The sequence below is a fragment of the Trichechus manatus genome, unplaced genomic scaffold, assembly GCF_000243295.1.
Source record: "Trichechus manatus latirostris isolate Lorelei unplaced genomic scaffold, TriManLat1.0 scaffold00098, whole genome shotgun sequence".
Classification (NCBI taxonomy): domain Eukaryota; kingdom Metazoa; phylum Chordata; class Mammalia; order Sirenia; family Trichechidae; genus Trichechus; species Trichechus manatus.
This window is the reverse complement of record NW_004444034.1, coordinates 10676415-10696086: the sequence shown is the minus strand read 5'-3', so window position 1 is coordinate 10696086 and position 19672 is coordinate 10676415.

Genomic DNA, 19672 nt, shown 5'->3' with positions numbered 1-19672 from the left:
TCATGGACTAGTCAAGTTGACGCATATTTTGGGGGGACACAATTCAATCCATGACACATTTCTCAAAGACTTTATTTCCAGAGCTTCGTTCAATTGAAGCTGTCTCCGTATTTATCCTTTATGGTGTAGCTTTAAATTGCCTGCTACAATAATATTTTACTTAGAGTTGGCAATATATGAAGAGGAATTTATTGATTCAAATAAAATACAAATTAAGACCACAAACAGATGCCCCTGCATATCAGTTAGAATGTCTAATATTAAAATGACTGACCATAGAAAATGTTGGCAAGAATGTTGAATAGGGAAATCTCATACACTGCTGGTGTCAATACAAAATAATACACTTAATTTGGAAAAAATTGTCAGTTTCTTAAAAAGCTGAGTAATTATCTATCATGTGGCCAGTTTTCCACTCCTTGTATTTATCCAAGAAAAATGAAAACTTATGACCATATAAACACTTGCATGACACAATGCCCATAGCGGCTTTATTTGTCAAAACGTGGAAATTTATTTGCCTAAAATTGGAAACTACCCAAATATCCATTAACAGGGGAATGGACAATCAATTCATAGTATATACATGCAATAGAATACTTCAGCAATAAAAAGAATGAACTCTTTATACATGCAACGACATGGATAAATCTCAAAATAATTTCTCTGAGTGAAAGAAGCTGGATGACAGTGCATTTATGCATTATTTCATTTACGTAAAATTCTAGAACATACAGACTAATTTATTAACAGTTGTTGCATGGGAATGCACTGACAGGGAGGAGCAGGAGGAAGGAATTACAAAGGGACATGAAGAAAGTATCGGGGGTGATGGATACATTCATTATCTTCTTGACTATAGTTTCATGGGTGTATAAAAATGTCAAAACTAATCAAACTGTACACTTTAAATATGTGCAATTTTACTGTAAGTCAATTACAACTCAACAAAGCTGTTAAAAATAATTAAATAAAATTAAATTTTAATTTCTCAGTAACACTAGCCATATTTCAAGTGCTGAATAGCCACATGAGGATAGTGGTTACCATATTAAGAAGTGCAGATGTCAGTGCTGGATGCATGTCCAAATTTGTGTGTATGTAAAAAATATTACTCTTAAGAATCAACCGGAAGTCACAAAAGGACAAATACTGTATGATATTCACTTACATGAAATAAGTAAATATATAGAACCAAAGATTATTAGTGGTTAGCAACGGTGGGAGCCAGGGAGGAAAGGAGAGTTTTTGCTTAGGGGGCATTAAGTTTATGTTAATGGAGGTAGAGTGAGTTGGAAAAGGATAGTGAGAATGGTCGCACAACTTGAAGAATAGAATCAATGTCACTTAGATGTACATGCAGAAATTGTTCAGATGCCATGTTTTGTTATGCATATTTTCACCACAATAAAAGTAATAAAAATTAAAAAAAAAAGATTCAACCAGAAATGAATGAGACTAGGTTTCTATTGAAATAATCCCAGAAAATAACCTACTGTATGACAATTCTAAATAACACTTTTAAATTTCAAAATGGAAAATAAAAACCTTATTAAAAAATGTTATAAGACAATCATTGATCTAAAATCACACGAGACTGAAGTGATAATAACACCAGGTTGGCACATATGTGTGTGTGTAAAACATACACGTACATTTATGCCTCTACATGAAGATATTAAGAATTTTTTAGAGCAGATATTATGTCTTAGAACCAAAAAGTTTGTAATAGAGGTCATAAAAAATTTTTAATTTTTCCTTTGACTTCTTTTTTAAGATATCTTTTTGTCTTTTTTCCCTGTCTCATTTTTGCATGTTTGAAATAGAGAACTGTACCAGCAGGAATACAGTCATGCCTGTCAAATTATTGCCTTTACTATCACTGAGGCATTGCATTCCACAAGTACGTGCCTCTGAACCTCTAGTGAGCAGCAGGTTACCATTATTCTGTGTGTGAGTTTCTGGGACAGACATTACATGCATTTCTCTCATTGGTGATAACTATCTAGGAAATCCAAAACCAAACCAAACCCAGTGCCATCGAGTTGATTCTGACTCATGGCAACCCTATGGGACAGAGTAGAGCTGCCTGGTAGGGTTGCCAAAGAGCACTGGTGGATTCGAACTGTTGACCTTTTGGTTAGCAGCCAGTCTGAGTGTATTCTAGAGTCACATTATGATGTGCTACCCAGGTGTTAGATACAAATTAGGTAAGCTGTTTTGTTCTCATCATAGTGTTCTAAGACACTGTCCTGCAGTAGTAACGTGTTCTTAGGCAAATTGGCTGATCCTACAACATTCTGCTATTATTAAAGTGATTTGTGGGTCAAATTGTTAAACTAGACTTTGAGCATGATGGATAAGAAACACCAATTTTAGTGATAATGAAGTTGTTTTTAAGTATTAAGAAGAATGAAATGGAGAGACACAAATAAATTAAGTCCATTATCTTTGATTATTATTTCATTGGAATAATATTTTCTCTATGAATAAAGTCACAACCATAATTCCACAAAAGCGGCATTATGATATGCTATAATCATAAGTCCTATATTCACAAAGGTAGAATTATTACATTTCTACATAATTAAAATGTCATTATCAAAATTCAAGGTGTTGACTTTTGTGTGTTTGATAGGTTTTAATCATCACAGAGGAAAAGAACACTAGGCTGCAGTTGTAGAGCCTAGAGAGAATGTTTGCAGCTAACTAGTGGCATGACTTTAGCTAGTTGTTTAACCCATCTGAGTCTCAATTTTCTGATCTGCAAACTGAGGATAATAACACCTACTTGGCACATAATAAGTGTTCATTAAATGTTTTCCAGTCTCAACTTTAATGGTATGGTAGCATCATATTTGTGCACAAAAGTCAGTGTGATGATCTCCACCATTCTAGTGGAATATGGCAATGGGGATAATCCTGTCCTAGACATCTTTGAGCACACAGAAGATACTTATTCCTTCAGACACATACCAATTTAGGCCTACATTTTAAAGGACAGAGTTTAAGATTTATGAGAGTTATTCCTTTTCCTAACTGTAACAAAAAAGATAAACCATCTATGTCTTAAGCAAATGAACATGAATCTACTTATGATGCAAGATTAGGATAAAAATGGTAGGACATTTCTGCACTTTTAGTTCTGTAGTGTACCTCCCATCAGTCTACATGGCATGACTTTTTGGCTTTGCTTTTTAGCACTCACGGTGATCTTTAAAAAAAATCATAAATTCATTTGAACAAGTGGCTGTGGCACAGATCAAGTTTTGGCTGGTAGAGCCAAGTCATGCACTTCCCCTCTGCTTTTTCTTGGTTCCCTGTCTAATGTTCCCACTGCTGTTCCTACAAAGGACAGTGACTTGCTTGACCTCCAGCCTACATGAAACAAGAGCTTGAAGCCTAGATCCAGGCTTTGTCTATAACAAAACCACTTGTTGAAAATGAAACATTTAATCTGTCTGGTTGGTGACAGAAAACGACTGGTCTGACTAATATTTTTAAATAACAGGTGTCTAATGTCCTAAAGGAAACCCTGGTGGCATAATGGTTAAGAGCTATGGCTGCTAACCAAAGGGTTAGCAGTTCCAATTCACCAGGCGCTCCTTGGAAACCATATAGGGCAGTTCTACTCTGTACTATAGGGTTGCTATGAGTCGGAATTGACTCGACAGCAACGGGTTTTTTGGTTTTCTGACGTCCTAAATATATTACACACTGTGTTTTAATAGAAGGAATCAGGAAAGCTGGGATGAAAGTCTGATTTTCTCCTTACAAATGTCTTAGCCTCTTTGATCCTCAGTTCTTTGTCTATAAAATGGGTATAATCAGGTCCATGCCACAAGGTTGTTATTAGGATCAAAATGGGGTAGTGTATGTAAAGTGCTTAGGTTTCAAAACAAATGCAACTTGAAACAGCATGAAAAAGGAGAGGAGAATGGGAGAGGAGCCCAGTTCGGTGATTACAGTAATGTAAAGCAAGAAATGATGAATAAGTAACAGTAGTGAGATATAAAATAAACAAATAAATAAAAACGTTTCTAGGATCTGTTTTAGATGGAGTGATAGGATATGGTGATTGACTTGTAGGAGGATAATGAAATAACAAAGAGGAGTACTCTGGGAGGAGCAGAACTGAAGAGGACCAAGAAGGATTCAGTTCTGAGCACGTTAAGTGTAAGATACACATTAGGCATCCATGTAGAGTTCAGGGAGGAAATACAGGCTGGAAATACAAACATGGGCGTTATCAGCAATATAGATGATATTTAAGGCCAGGAGGCTGGATAATCATAAAGAAGTACATGAAAACTATAAATAGAGGTTGCCATAACATCATGTTCTTCCAGAAAACCCTAGAAAAAATAGCTCTGTTTTACAGATTATAGTTATAAGTTATAACAGTACGATAACTCTACAACTATATCGTTATAAATTAAAGGCACAAAGTAAATGTATGCATGTATTTTCATAGTACTGTGTTCTGATTTGTTTCCTTTTGTGCAAAAGGTTTTAGACTGAAGTTTAAAGGTATAAAGAATAAATCCTCAGCATGTGTTTTTGTATCTCAGCTTCTGTATCCTTTTATTTATATGAAGGCAAAAAGCTCAACTCAGAGTTTGTCCTCAACGGCAGCTTAAAAACACAAAGGTCCTAACTTGCGTTTTGAAAGACAGGCTCTGTTTCAACAATTTCCATTTTTCTAAGGATGGTCACTCAAAAAAAAAAAAAAATCATAAAGCATACAAGGAAGACTTCATATAAGATGGTATTCTGTTGCAGGGTGTTCAGCTTTCTCTTATTTGATTTCCTTATTGGCAACTATTCATAACACAAATGTTTTTGTCTTTTTCTCCCTCTCCCTACCACAATAGATCAAGTAATTAACCAAGTGAAGAGGCTGTCAATTAAACACTGATACTAATCTAGGCATAAAAGCTTCTTTGGGGAACATTATTTTTGAACATATTTTCAGCATTATCAGCGTTGACTTTATTCAATCCAATTCTCGTACAATCGAGTGCTCCAAATGTTTACGTGTCATCCAGGCAACACTTGCAGCACGGATGACCCACGCTGTAGAAACAGCCTTCACAAAGAATGTACGAAGAATAAGCTTCGTATTGTGCCTCCAAGGCCTATTTTTCCAGGAATAGATGTTCCATCATTAATTAATGTCCCCACGTCTTTAATGATAAGATTGTCAAGGACAATTAAGGAAATGATTACAAGTGTCCTTGGCAACTGGAATGCCCCCACTGATTTTAGCTTATTTTCTCTAAGTGTGGCTTAAAGGTCATTTCTCTGAAGTGTGAAGGCTTAAGCATGCCTTACATTGGTGTCATTATGTACAAATGTTATATAAAAAGAAGACATCTTTTTAGTTTAATTTCTTCAGGATGAATAAGAAAGTATTTTAAAAAATAATTAAATTTTTATTTATATGAAGGCAAAAAGTTCAACTCAGAGTTTGTTCTCAATGGCAGCTTAAAAACAAAAAGGTCCTAACTTGTGTTTTGAAAGACAGGCTCTACTTCAACAATTTCCATTTTTCTAAGGATGGTCACTCAAAAAAAAAAATCATAAAACATACAAGGAAGACTTCATATAAGATGGTATTCTGTAGCAGGGTGTTCAGCTTTCTCTTATTTGATTCCCTTATTGGCAACTATTCATAACACAAATGTTTTTGTCTTTTTCTCCCTCTCCCTACCACAATAGATCAAGCAATTAACTAATATCTAATAGTAAATTCTCTTTGGGAATTGCTAGGGTTTATTATCACATGTCTTGTTAACTTGTTTGCAGAATTCATATACTTTACATTAATAACTGCTTCCCTTCAAACAGATCCATTTTGGCTGTCACTGGCCATCAATTATTTCCTCCTTTCTCATACTCTCACTTCAATCTATTGATGCATTCATTCAAAGGTACAGCCTTAGCCAAGCAGTCCCTGTGAGCCCTTGGGGCTTCAAAAAAAAGTCCTTTGCTCCAAACCATTGTTAGAAACTGTGGAGACTTTGGTGAGCGGTGTCTGGCATCTTAAAAGCTAACGAGCAGCCATCTAAGACTCATCAATTGGTCCCAACCCACCTGGAGCAAAGAAGCATGAATAACATCAAAGACAAAAGGAAAGTATTAGCCCAAGAGACAGAAAGGGCCACATAAACCAGAGACTTCATCAGCCTGAGACCAGAACTAGATGATGTCCGGCTACCACCAATGACTGCCTTGACAGGGAACACAACAGAGAGTCCCTGACGGAGCAGGAGAAAAGTGGGGTGCAGAACTCAAATTCTAGTACAAAGACCAGACTTAATGGTTTGACTGAGACTGGAGGGACCCTGGAAGACGTGGCCCCCAGACTCTCTGTTAGCCCAAAACTAAAACCACTTCCAGGCCTACTCTTCAGACAAAGATTAGACTGGACTATGGGACATAAAATGATACTCGGGAAGAGTGTGCTGCTTAGCTCAAGTAGATACATGAGACTAAATGAGCAGCTCCTGTCCACAGGCAAGATGAGAAGGCAGAGAGGATCAGATGCTGGTTGAATGGACATGGGAAATCCGGGGTGGAAAGGAGGAGTGTGCTGTCACAGTATAGGGACAGTAGCTAGGGTTACATAGCAATGTGTGTGTACATTTTTGTATGAGAGACTAACTTGAATTGTAAATTTTCGCTTAAAGCACAATAAAAAAAAGAAAAAAAGAAAGAAAGAAACTGTGGAGACTCTGAAATTTTACTCTATTTGTCAAGCTAACAAGACAGCCTGCCACAGTTTCATGGCTGCTAGTAGAAGACACAAGGCTGCTAACTTTTAAATGGAAGGAGCCTTGGTGGCAAAGTGGTTAAACACTTGGCTGCTGACCTAAAGGTTGGCAGTTTGAACCCATCGGCCACGCTGCTGAAGAAAGATATGGCAATCTGCTGTTGGAAATATTACAGCCTTAGAAACCCTATGGGTTAGTTCTATTCTGTCCTATAGGGTCATTGTGAGTTGGAATCGACTCAATGGTGTACAACTTTTGAATGTAGTTCCACGTCAGCTTTTATATATATCTGTTTATCTATATTACATAATCAAAATCGTGTGTATATAAAGATTGTTTACTAATTTTATTCACTTAAAATTATATCACCAGCATATTCAAACCATGCCAGTAATGTTCTTCACAAATGTAAGTTTCTAATGATCTCATATGTTTTGTATCATATGGCCGTGCTATAATTTATTTAACAATATCCCTATAGTTTGTTATTTAAGTTGTTTATAATTTTTCCCAATAAAAGTTCTATAATTTACCATCTTGCACATACATCTTGGTCCATATTTATGATTATTTCCTTGGCATAGATTTGTAGAAATCAGGTAACTAGGTCAAGCAACTAGGTTGAAAGAGTTTGAGGTACATTAGCAAGCTGCTTTCCAGAGAGGCTGAACCAATTTAAAGCTCTGCCAACCACAAACAAGAGTGCCTGTTTCACCATAACTGGATCAGGACTAAGAATAATTTTATGAATTAACAAATTAAATTAAAAATTAAAATAAATTAATTGTGCTTCAATGTTTGTATCTTAAGAATGGGATTAAATATTTTAGAATACATTTATTGGCCATGCAAATATTTTTTTCTTGTCTAATATTTAGTTGTGCATTTAGCCCTACCTTCTTTTTCTATTGATAATGTTATTCTTATTGGTTACATGAGATTACTATTACTAAGGACATTATTCCTGTCATATTTGTGGTTAATATGCTTTACAAGATTTTATTTTCTTTCGGAATTTGTTTTTGATGTTCAGAAATTTGAAACATTTATGCAAATATGTCTTTTATTATTTCTTGCATTGCTTTTATGATTTTAAATTCCTTGTCAGTTCTGAGATCAGTTAAATATTTTCTGACATTCTTCTAGTTTTCTGAGTGGTGGAAGTATCTTGTTTCATATTTAATTATTTAATACATCCTAGGATTTTCATTTCAATCTGGAATCCTGAATTTTAAAACAGCAATGACTCCAGGAACAGCATAGTTGAATCTAGCAGCAAGAGGAGTACAGGAAGCTAATCCTGAACTCAGGATTCTTTCTGGTCAGCAGTGGCTTCTTCAGATAACAGCTCCACTTCCCAGACAGGCCTCCGCCTGACTCTGACTTTTAATCATTATGTGAGCTATTTATTTATTTATTTATTTATTTATTATTAGGTGCCATCAGGTTGGCTCCAACTCATAGCAACCCTATATACAACAGAACAAAATACTGCCCGGTCCTGTGCCATCCTCACAATCCTTTTTATGCTTGAGTCCATTGTTGCAGCCACTGTGTCAATCCATGTCATCAAAAGTCTTCCTGTTTTTCACTGACCCCCTACGTTACCAAGCATGATGTCCTTCTCCAGGGACTGGTCCCTCCTGATAACATGTCCAAAGTATGTGAGACCAAGTCTTGCCATCCTCACTTCCAAAAAGTGTTCTAGCTGTGCTTCTTCCAAGACAGACTTATTCATTTTTCTGCAGTCCATGGTATATTTAATATTCTTTGCCAACACCATAATTCAAAGGCATCTATTCTCCTTTGGTCTTCATTATTCGTTGTCCAGCTTTCACATGCATATGAGGAAATTGAAAATATCATGCTTGGGTCAGGCACACCTTAGTCCTCAAAGTGACATCTTTGATTTTCAACACTTTAAAGAGGTCTTTTGCAGCAGATTTGCCCAATGTAATATGATGTTTGATTTTTTGACCGCTGCTTGCACGAGTGTTGATTATGGTTCCAAGTAAAATGAAATCCTTGACAACTTCAATATTTTCTCTGTTTATTATGATGTTGCTTCTTGGTCCAATTGTGAAGATTTTTGTTTTCTTTATGTTGAGGTGTAATCCATACTGAAGATTAAACCTCTTCATCAGTAAGTGCTTCAAGTCCTCTTCACTTTCAGCAAGCAAAGTTGTGTCATCTGCATAACAAAGTTGTTAATGAGTCTTCCTGCAATCCTGATGCCCCGTTCTTCCTCATATAGTCCAGTTTCTCAGATTATTGGTTCAGCATACAGACTGAATAAGTATGGTGAAAGGATACAACCCTGACACACGCATTTCCTGATTTTAAAGCACGCAGTATCCCCTTGTTCTGTTCAAATGACTGCCTCTTGGTCTAGGTACAGGTTCCACATGACCACAATTAAGTGTTCTGGAATTCCCATTCTTCGTTATGTTATCCATAATTTGTTATGATCCCTACACGGTCAAATGCCTTTGTATAGTCAACAAAACACAGGTAGACATCTTTCTGGTATTCTCTGATTTCAGCCAAGATCCATCTGACATCAGCAATGATATCCCTTGTTCCACATCCTCTTCTGAACTTGGCTTGAATTTCTGACAGTTCCCTATGGATGTACTGCTGCAACCATTTTTTAATGATCTTCAGCAAAATTTTACTTGTGTTAGTATTAATGATAATTGTTCAATAATTTCCGCATTCTGTTGTATCACCTTTCTTTGGAATGGGCACAAATATGGATCTCTTCCATTAAGTTGGCCAGGTAGCTGTCTTCGAAATTTCTTGGCATAGACAAGTGAACACCTCCAGCACTGCATCTGTTTGTTGAAACATCTCATTGTTATTCTGTCAATTCCTGGAGCTTTGTTTTTCACCAATTCTTTCAGTGCAGCTTTGGACTTCTTCCTTCAACACCATCAGTTTCTGATCATATGCTACCTCCTGAAATGGTTGAACGTTGACCAATTCTTTTTGGTGCAGTGACTCTGTGTATTCCTTTCATCGTCTTTAGGTGCTTCCTGTGGCATTCAATATTTTGTCCACAGAATCCTTCAATATCACAACTTGAAGATTGAATTTTTTCTCCAGTTCTTTCAGCTTGAGAAATGCTGAGTATATTCTTCTCTTTTGATTTTCTAATGCCATGTCTTAGCACATTTCATTATAATACTTTGTCTTCTTGAGTCGTCCTTTGAAATTTTCTGTTCAGTTCTTTTTCTTCATCATTTCTTCCATTAGCGTTAGCTACTTGATGTTCAAGAGCAAGTTTCAGAATCTCTTATGACATCATTTTGGTCTTTTCTTTCTTTCCTGTCTTTTTAATGGCATTTTTCTTTCTTTATGTATGATGTCCTTGATGTCATCCCACAACTTGTCTGGTGTTCGGTCATTAGTGTTCAATGAGTCAAATTTATTCTTGAGATGGTTTCCAATTCCATGTGGGATATACTCAATGTCATATTTTGATTTTCACAGACTTGATGTAATTTTATCTAGCTTTAACTTGAACTTGCATATGAGCAATTGATGGTCTGTTCCACGGTCAGCCCCTGGCCTTTTTCTGACTGATGATATTGAGCTTTTCTATCACGTCTTTCTACAGATATAGTTGATCTGATTCCTATATTTTCCATCTAGTGAGGTCCACGTGTATAGTCACTGTTTATGTGATTGAAAAAAGGTATTTGCAATGAATAAGTCATTGTTCTTGCAAAATACTATCATGTGATCTGCAGCATTGTTCTATTACAAAGGCCATATTTTCCAACTACAAATTCTTCTTCTTTGTTTCCAATTTTTGCATTCCAATCACCAGTAATTATCAATACACCTTGATTGTATGTTTGATCAACTTCAGACTGCAGAAGTGGGTAAAAATCTTCAGATTCTTCATCTCTGACATTACTGGTTGGTGTATAAATGTGAATAATAGTCGTATTAACTGGTCTTCCTTACAGGTGTATGGATATTATCCTATCACTGACAGCGTTGTACTTCAGCATACATCTTGAAATGTTCTTTTTGACAATGAATTCAGTGCCATTTCTCTTCAGTTTGTCATCCCTGACATAGTAGACCATATAATTGTTTTTGATTCCACTGAAACTTGTTCACTATGGGTCACTCTGCTGGTATTTGATTTATCAATGGTATAGCTTCCAGTATCCCAGTAACATGCAAGGCATCACAGTCCGACAAATGGATAGATGCGTGGTGGTTATATGAGCTAGAGTTCAGAAACTGTCGAGTCCAGCAGTCTGTGGATTGTGTTTGGCCACATATTCTCCAGCTCATGTATCAAAAACACCTTCTTTATCCACATTTTCAGCCTTACTACCAGATCGTCAGCTTATACATTGCCAGAGTGAGTGTCCCCTGACCATTTTTTGAGGCAGCTCCTCCTCACTATGTCTCTGATCCTTACTGAGGACTATGCATCATGTATCCTAGAGATTGATACTAAATTTCTTATAGGCAGGTTGTGAGGGTGCTTGGCCTTAGCATGCCTATGTTGACTCTGTAGCCAAACTGCCCAAGCTTGAATTCCAGTTCACTCATATAAGAACTGTGTGAACTTGGGAAAGTAAGTTAAACTTTCACCTGATTCTTGAGACTCCTCCTCACTGGAGGTCCACGTGGAAAACAAAAACAAAAACAAAACAAAACAAAATATATATATATAGTCACGTTCTGGATCCATCCAAAGCAGTCCATCCATAAACTTTTTCACAAGATCTCCTTGTCACCAATCCTCCAATCCTGACCTTTTCAACCCCCTGATAATCTGTCCAAATAATTGACGATTGCTCATGAATTGGTATAGATTTGTACCTCAGGTCAATTCTTCTTCCAGAAAAGTGAATACCCAGATATACAATCATCTTCTAAAGCATCCAGGGAAATGCTTCTAAACCTTGAATGTGCGTACAAATCACTTGGGAATCTTGTTAAAATGAAGATTCTCATTCAATAGGTCTGAGGTGAGGCTTGAAATTCTGCAATTCTGTATTCCTAAAAGTTCCCAGGTGCTGCTGCTGCTGCTGGCCCGACATCCCCACTATGAGCAGGGATGGTCAAAGATACCTTTTACTTCTTGCTCATCAGTTTCTAGCATCATGATGTTCTGTGGAATGCAAAATTATCAAAGTCTCTCAGCCAGACTAATTTATCAAGCCAGATAGTTGACATAGCCCTGAAGCAATTTGGTGAATGTGTATGTCTATCCCTGCCAGGTGAAACAAATTACTTTTAGGCTTCTGTTTATTGGTATAGGGAAGACACAATCACCATATCAGTAGCTGTCTATCAGGTGTCAGAGACTCCAGTGCAACAGCAGTGACAATTGGAGTCACAACCCAATTAAATTTATGAGAATGTATAGCTTTTCTCTAAGATCCATCATTCAAATATTTGACAAGGTACTATCACCTATCATTTCTTCAGAAATAAGTATTGATTTTGGTTTATTATTTTGCAGGTTAATTGGAATTTCACAGACTTCCACTTCACCCTTTCTATCACATACTAGCATGTTACTTTACATGCCAGAGAGACAAAGGTAAGGCAGAGACACAAAAAAGTCTGGCAGATGCTGAAAAAAAAGTATATTCCAACTATGCATTCTGGAACCAAAGAAACAAATACCCCCACAACTCACTTATTGACATGGATATTTTCTAAACACCAGGTCATTATGTGAAAATTGGCATAATACAAAAAATGGAGGATGACCACATCAGATCAGAAAATATTATGTGGGAGATATATGTCCCTCTGGACCCCAGAGGCAGAAAATTCTGGTGGGTGCTATATGTCTCACTGGTCATAAAAGGGTTCCTGCCAGGCATATGTCTTTAATGAGCAAGATAGTCAGAAAGTAGATTTTTTTACTACTGACGTAAACACAAACGTTGAATAATGAGATAGTCAATAAGTGAGGAGAAGGTGTACAGAATACCTTCATGAACTAGCATAGCCCACTATGAGGTAAACTCAGACAAAAACTAAACTTATCACCAGAATTCCATGAACCTCCACTCTAACGTTTACAGAACAGGTAGTCTCGTAATCCTCCAGTGATCTGGGTATTTCCTCCCCTAACCTTAACTCTAACCCTCATGACATTGTCATCCTGGATGTAGTTGCAAATCACTTTCGGTAAGAATAGGAGGAAGATTTACTAACATCTCCTAATTAGGCAATTGACTCAGGTCTGGGAATTAGATGAGGGGCCATGACTCAAATTATAGTAACTCAAGTCAGAGCTAGAGTTCTTTTGGTTATGCAGACTAATTTAGATCTTGGAAGGCTGTCTGTCTATTTCAGTCCTAATGATCAAATAAATAGATAGATAGCTGCCTTCGAGTTGACTCTGACTCATGGAGACCTTATGTACAACAGAACAAAGTGTTGCCGAGTCCTGCATCATCCTCATGATCGCTAGCATGTTCGAGACCATCGTTGTGGCTACTGTGCCAGTTCATCTCACCAGGGGTCTCATTTGCCCTCACTGGCCCTATACTTCACCAAACATGATGTCTTTCTCCAGCAATTGATCTCTCCTGATGATGTGTCCTAAGCAAGTGATTCAGACAATACTCTGTTGTGATCCACAGGGTTTTCACTGGCTAATTTTTGGAAGTAAATCACCAGGTCTTGTTCCTAGTCTGTCTTAGTCTGGAAGCTCCGCTGAAACCTGTACACCCTGGGTGACCTTGCTGGTATTTGAAATTTCGGTGGTATAGTTTCCAGCATCACAGCAACACACAAGCCCACAAGCCACCACAGTAAGACAAACTGACAGGAAAGTGGTGGAGTGATGAAATAGCCACCACAAAAACTCAGGCCTACTGCCGATTTTGATAACCACACACTCACTTTGATTCTTGAGGTTAAATGTTGCTACTTGGCTTCTGCTATCCCAGGATTCCATTATTTCCACTGAAATCAGGGAAGATATTTCAATGGCAGCATCTCCCTTCATTCTAGTCTCAGTAGGCACCACCACAAACACATTTCTAGGAACTGGCACTCCACTCATCTAATGTATTTCTCAATGCCTTAATGAAAGATGCGTCTTCTAAGCCCTCTCAGAGAACAGAGTTAGGGAGTAAGGTGGTAATACATGATAAATCCACTCAATCATATTTATATCCCTAAACATGTTGTATTTTGTCTTCTGCATTAAGGAGAATAATACTGGGTATCTCAAATTTATTCATCTAAAGCCTCTGTTGAGTCCAGTTTTGGTTTACCAACTGAACAAACGGTTAAACTAATTTCCTCAGAAGCTAGAACACCGAATCCAAAATCTTTGGTAAGTTCAACTGTATCAATGAATTCTAAAATTATATTCTAAAATTATCTAAGAAGCCATTCACACATACCCCCAAAGTTTTAGCCAAAATAAATTAGAAAAATCTTACACTTAATTTGGAATTTATTCCTTTTCCACCTAGGTTTGTTTATAACTGGCCCCTTGGAATATGCTTCTGGAGAAAGATGTGGCAGCCTGCTTCCGTTATAGCCTTGGAAACCTTACAGGGTAGTTCTATTCTGTCCTCTAGGGTCACTATGAGTCAGAATCGACTCGATGGCAACGGGTTTGGTTTTTGGTTTTGGGACATACTGCTATCTAACTCTTGAGACCAGTAACAAGACACTGAAGAATAGTAAAGTTGGACCAAGAGGAAATCTGACATCCTCTTCCATAGTAACTACCTCAAGTGAAGTCCTAATAGGGGCTCTAAACATAGCAAGACCAGTCTCTCAAACAGTGGTTGCTTTTACTGGTATAGGAAGCTCATAGGGATTTGATGATCTGAGATACACTGAGCTATCCAAATCTTCTAAAATTCAGCCTCTTCAAATCTCAGTGTCTTATTTTTTCCAACCAAAGCTTTTATTTTTACATGAGACTGGACAAGACTGTAACATCATTCAACCATGTAATTCATCAGCTGCAGGATTAGACTTTAATTTACAGCTACATCAGTTCTGTGGCTATAAGAAGGAAGAGTTTCATTTCGAGTCAATGCAGGAACTTCCCAGTTTTCTAACCTTGCCTTGAACTCAGAATTTAAAGTGCCAACACAGTCATTTTCTTATTTTAAGCACTCCAGTACCATTGTAAGTGAATTTAAAAGCCCAGCGTAATTTTTTTTCCTTTTTTCAGAATTACGTTCTTCTACCAAACCTTCAGTATGATGTTCCTCTTCCCTTGTCTTTAGGATTTTTTGTTTCCCTTATTAGCCCAAGTGTTTGCTTGTTTTCTGGTTTCTTTCTTTCTTTCTTTTCTTTTTTCTTCACTCTTTAATCATGCTTGAATGAAGACAAATCTAACTGAACTTGAAATTTGACTACAGATTGTGCACATGGATTCCTCTTAGCTCTTATTCTCTACTTGGGAGATGATAAACTACACTTCTGATATCTATAGTTAGCAAGCAGATGAAGGGCACAGCTCCTACTTCACTTCTCACTCAATAGCAGTGTTTCATCTCTCACAGCTCTTATGCCATCACCCTACTTGGTTCTCTGACACTCTGAAATGATGCTATAAATAAATAATTAAACTGCCATTTTAAATGTATTCCCTGCTATCAAGACTCTTCCCTTGTTACCTCTGTCCACAAGCTTCCTGATGTAATAAATCATCAGTAGTTATTCACCACCACCTCTGCCACCTGCAACTTCTGCCTTGTTGTTTTCTGAGACTAAGCCATTGTATGAATACATAAAGATAGGGAGCAGGGGAGAAAAGTACGCTAGCCACATCAACAGAAGCTCTACCAAGTGAAATATGGCTGGCCAGTTTCACAGTACAGACTGTGGCTCTTTTTTGGCCATGATACAGACCAGCACTGTCTATGTATAATGAGCGCCACAAATGCAAGCCACATCTGTAATTTTAAATTTTCTAGTAGCCACATTTAAAAAAGTGCACAATAGCCACATGTGGCTGGTGACTACTGTAGAGGACAGTGCTGGTCTCAACAGTCAGGGAGTGATATGAAAATCCCCCACCTATGTTCATTTGCAGAAAATGACTCTTACTAATGGGTAATGAATGGGTGAGCTGCCAACTGTTTTTCCTAATTATAAGACTTTCTCCCTTATGATTAGTAAAAATTCTGCACATATTCTGGAAATTAGTTGATTATCAGTCTTAATTTTCAGCGGTGTTATGAGGTTTTTAAAATCTTTTTCTGTATACGCTTAAGCGTTTTGTTGAAAAGTTGAGAGACTGCTACCTAGACATCATTTTAAATGTAAACTGTAAGTAGAAAAATTAATTTTTTAATCTTATTTTTTCAAGCAAGCTATAGTAACAAGAGATCTTTTCCATGATTTTTGTGTTTCTAACAATTGTGTGTGTTTGGACAGGTTTTAAGTTGTTGCTCTCGTTTGTATTTTCTCTTTGGGGAGATGATGTGCAGTCATGCATCCAAAGGTTTTGCAGGAAGCTGAAAAATGTTCCCATTCTTTCATTTGTTTACCAAACATGCTGCTTCACAGAAAACTAAACAATCTTGATGTTTCTGTTTCAAAAAGTGGATATTTTACAAGAATGTGAATAGCTTAGAAAGACAATCCTGTTCTTTTAAATGTACAAGACTGAACACCCCTTCTCTACACTAAGTGGACAAAATTCATTTTCAAAATTCCCATTTCACTTTAAGTTGACATCTTATTCTTAAAGGACAGCCTCAACAATTTTCATTCTGTTATAAAAAATTTCTATTAAAATGACCAGAATCTCAAAATGCAGAGAACTTGTAAACACAATTATAATAGAAATGTCAAAACTTGTGATGTTTCCAATGTAAAAATCTACTATTGATTCCTAATACTGTAATTGATTTTTAAAATCCACACTACAGAATCCCAGTGGCTTAAATAATAAGCTTACTTTGATCAAAGGAAAATCATTGACTACAACCAAATGCATATTACACATTTTTAATAATTAACCTTAGTCTTTTTTTTGAAAAACTGATCTAATTGATTAAACGAAATTAGCTGAATTTCACTACACTGTTGATAGCACATGGATAAACTGATGTAAGTTCTTATATATGAAATAGTAAAAGTTATTTTAAGAACAAAAAAGTCATTAGAGCTTTAAAAATATAGTAACAGTGTATACTTGCTACATCTATAATGCAAGGCCAAACTTTTTTTTTTTTATAATTTTTGAAAGAGAAAATTTTAGAAAAACTGTTTATTTTCTAAGTTCTCAATAGCATCACTCTAAATCTGTAGGTGAGACAGAGATACAAAATCCAGTTCGTGTCTTCCATTAACTCAGTGATGTTTGACTTTAAGCCAATTAGACATATAAACAAACAGATGGTGGTAGCTGTAATTAAGAAATCTATTAGCCAACATTTATAATGGTTTATATGTATTAATGTCTCCATAACCCTATGATTAAAAAAAAAATGTCTTTGAGTTTCTTCTGATTCATGGTGACCCCGTGTGTGCAGAGGAGAACTTCATTCCACAGGGTTTTCAAAGATATGACCTTTTGCAAGCAGATCCAGGCCTTGTCTTCCAAGGTACCTCTGGGTGAGATAGAACCACCAAACCTTCAGTTAGCAGTTGAGCACTTAACCATTTGCACCACCCGGGGACTCCAACCCTATGAAAGGCATAGCTATGATTTCCATTTTACAGAGAAGAAAATTGAGGCATAGAGAGGTTATGTAATAAAAGAAGTTAGGTGAAAGAAAGCTTCCTGGGGTTGAATGAAAATACGGTCCCTGTTAATTAATACTTAATCAGAAAGTTATTACAAATGATTAACAGCTAGGAATAAAGACAAAAGAACTTAATGATCTCATAGAGCAGGTGTATCTATAATTAATTAGAGGTTGTTTACAGCAAATTAAGCAGTTACCTCAGATAATTGCAATGAGCGATGGGAGACTAGGGGAATCTTATGATCCCCAGGCCATGAAAACATTTGCAGGGAAGCAGACCACAGTTTTTCCATTAATAACAAAAGACAAAAGTCAGTGGTGGAAAATATCTGACATCAGCTTCAAGACAGCCTTTCCCCAAAAGTGAGTTTCAAATGTTGCCTGTAGACATACTCCAATGAAGAAAGTCAGCAGTTGCAATCTGTGTACATATATCACACTTTTCCCAAATTACCCTCTTCAGTCATAACTCTAGACCCTGGCTTTCCCTGTGTCCAGCATAGAAAATAATCATTAATTTTTGTTATGTATCAGTGCTGGTTCATTGCCCCTTATTTACCAATTTCCCTTTCATACAGTAAGTGCAATAAACATGCGTACTGATGTTTTCTTTAAATTCCCTGGTTTGGGGGAATGTTTCATTGTTAAGGGTTATTGTTCACCTCTAAGGTAAATGAGCTTAGCATAGTCCATTAAGGTTGTTATTTCGTCTGAGGACCATGGACAAACTCCAACAGGTAGTGTTTCACTCTTATCTGTCTGGCTGATCAGAAGAGGAAGTCTTGCTAGTCTTTCTCTAGCAAGAAGCTGATTATTGGCCTCACAATTACACAAAAGGGATGCAGTTCTTTCCACACCTAAAGGCATTTGAGGTGCAACTCGTGTGGTACTTACAAGCTCTGCTAAAAGGGACGGCTGAATATTTTCCTAATCTGTCTGTTTGCATTTTTAGGTGTTGGGAATGAACAGTAAACAAGCTAAAGTGCAGATGCTTTTACAGGTTTGTGTTGGACAATAACAACTCTGGTAACAAAGAGGGGGAGAAGCTCTTCACAAACCTGTCCTTCATCGGTGGTTACGTGATTGGGGATATGTCGGGGTAGACCTTCAGAGCTTGCCACTTCCACAAACATGGACTAAAATGAATATGTCTGGAAAAAGATTTTTCATCTTTTAATTTAAAATATTCTTTCTTCCCTTGAAAATATATACTGTATAGTACACAAACATAAAGTGTTAAAGTGAGTGATGGATAATAAGGTATACTGTAAAGAGGAATGAGTTCATGGGCATTTATAAAAACAAAAGAGTTTCATCTCTTTGTGATGGATTAGTTGTTGGTCTACTTGAAATTTGAGATGAATTAGAGCTGCGTGAAATTCCCTTCAACACTATGATTTTATTATTTTGTAGATCTCTATTTTAGATGAGGCCTGAGAGTCAACAGTGATATCATGCTTGACAGGTGATTGTGATGCACAGCTCTGGGCACTCCTAACATCATCCATTCTTTCCGCCATGCATGCGACAATTTGAGATGGTTAAGTTCTTGCAAGAAAGATGTTCTGTTATTGATTCGGCAGGTATCCATAGCTTTCAGATTCAAGGTGAGCAAGAGGAAAGTTTGAAATTCTGTTATGAAAATAAAGTAGCAAGATTTATATCTTGGTTACAGAAGCAGCTGCAGAATGAATCAAACATTTTCTAAGGACTATTTCCTTAGAGGTATCCTCAAAAGCTTCAGCAAACTTTCTATTGGAATTCAAGAGATAGGTACCAGAAAGTATGGAAAAGTTGCCCTTGACGTGGAAAACTTTGATGGCTGAAGTAACCAACTAACTCCATTATAAGAACAACTTTAGTATGTTTTCTGTAAACAGATTGAATTTTGAGCAGGAACACAAAAGATAAATTATTACGTTAAATAAGTTTGTTTGGAATTGTCCATGCAAATGGTAAATTATATCTGCTTAAAACAATGCCTTGGATTTCTATATTTTTTGTATTAAAATTTTCTTTTGGAAAGTAATTATCCATAATGTTCAGTTGCCTCTTCAGGGATGTTAATAATCCTATCATACTGACAGTATAAAGAAAGATTCTTTTTTTTTTTAAATTTTACTTCAGGTGAAGGCTTACAGAACAAATAGTTTCTCATGAAACAGTAGTACACAT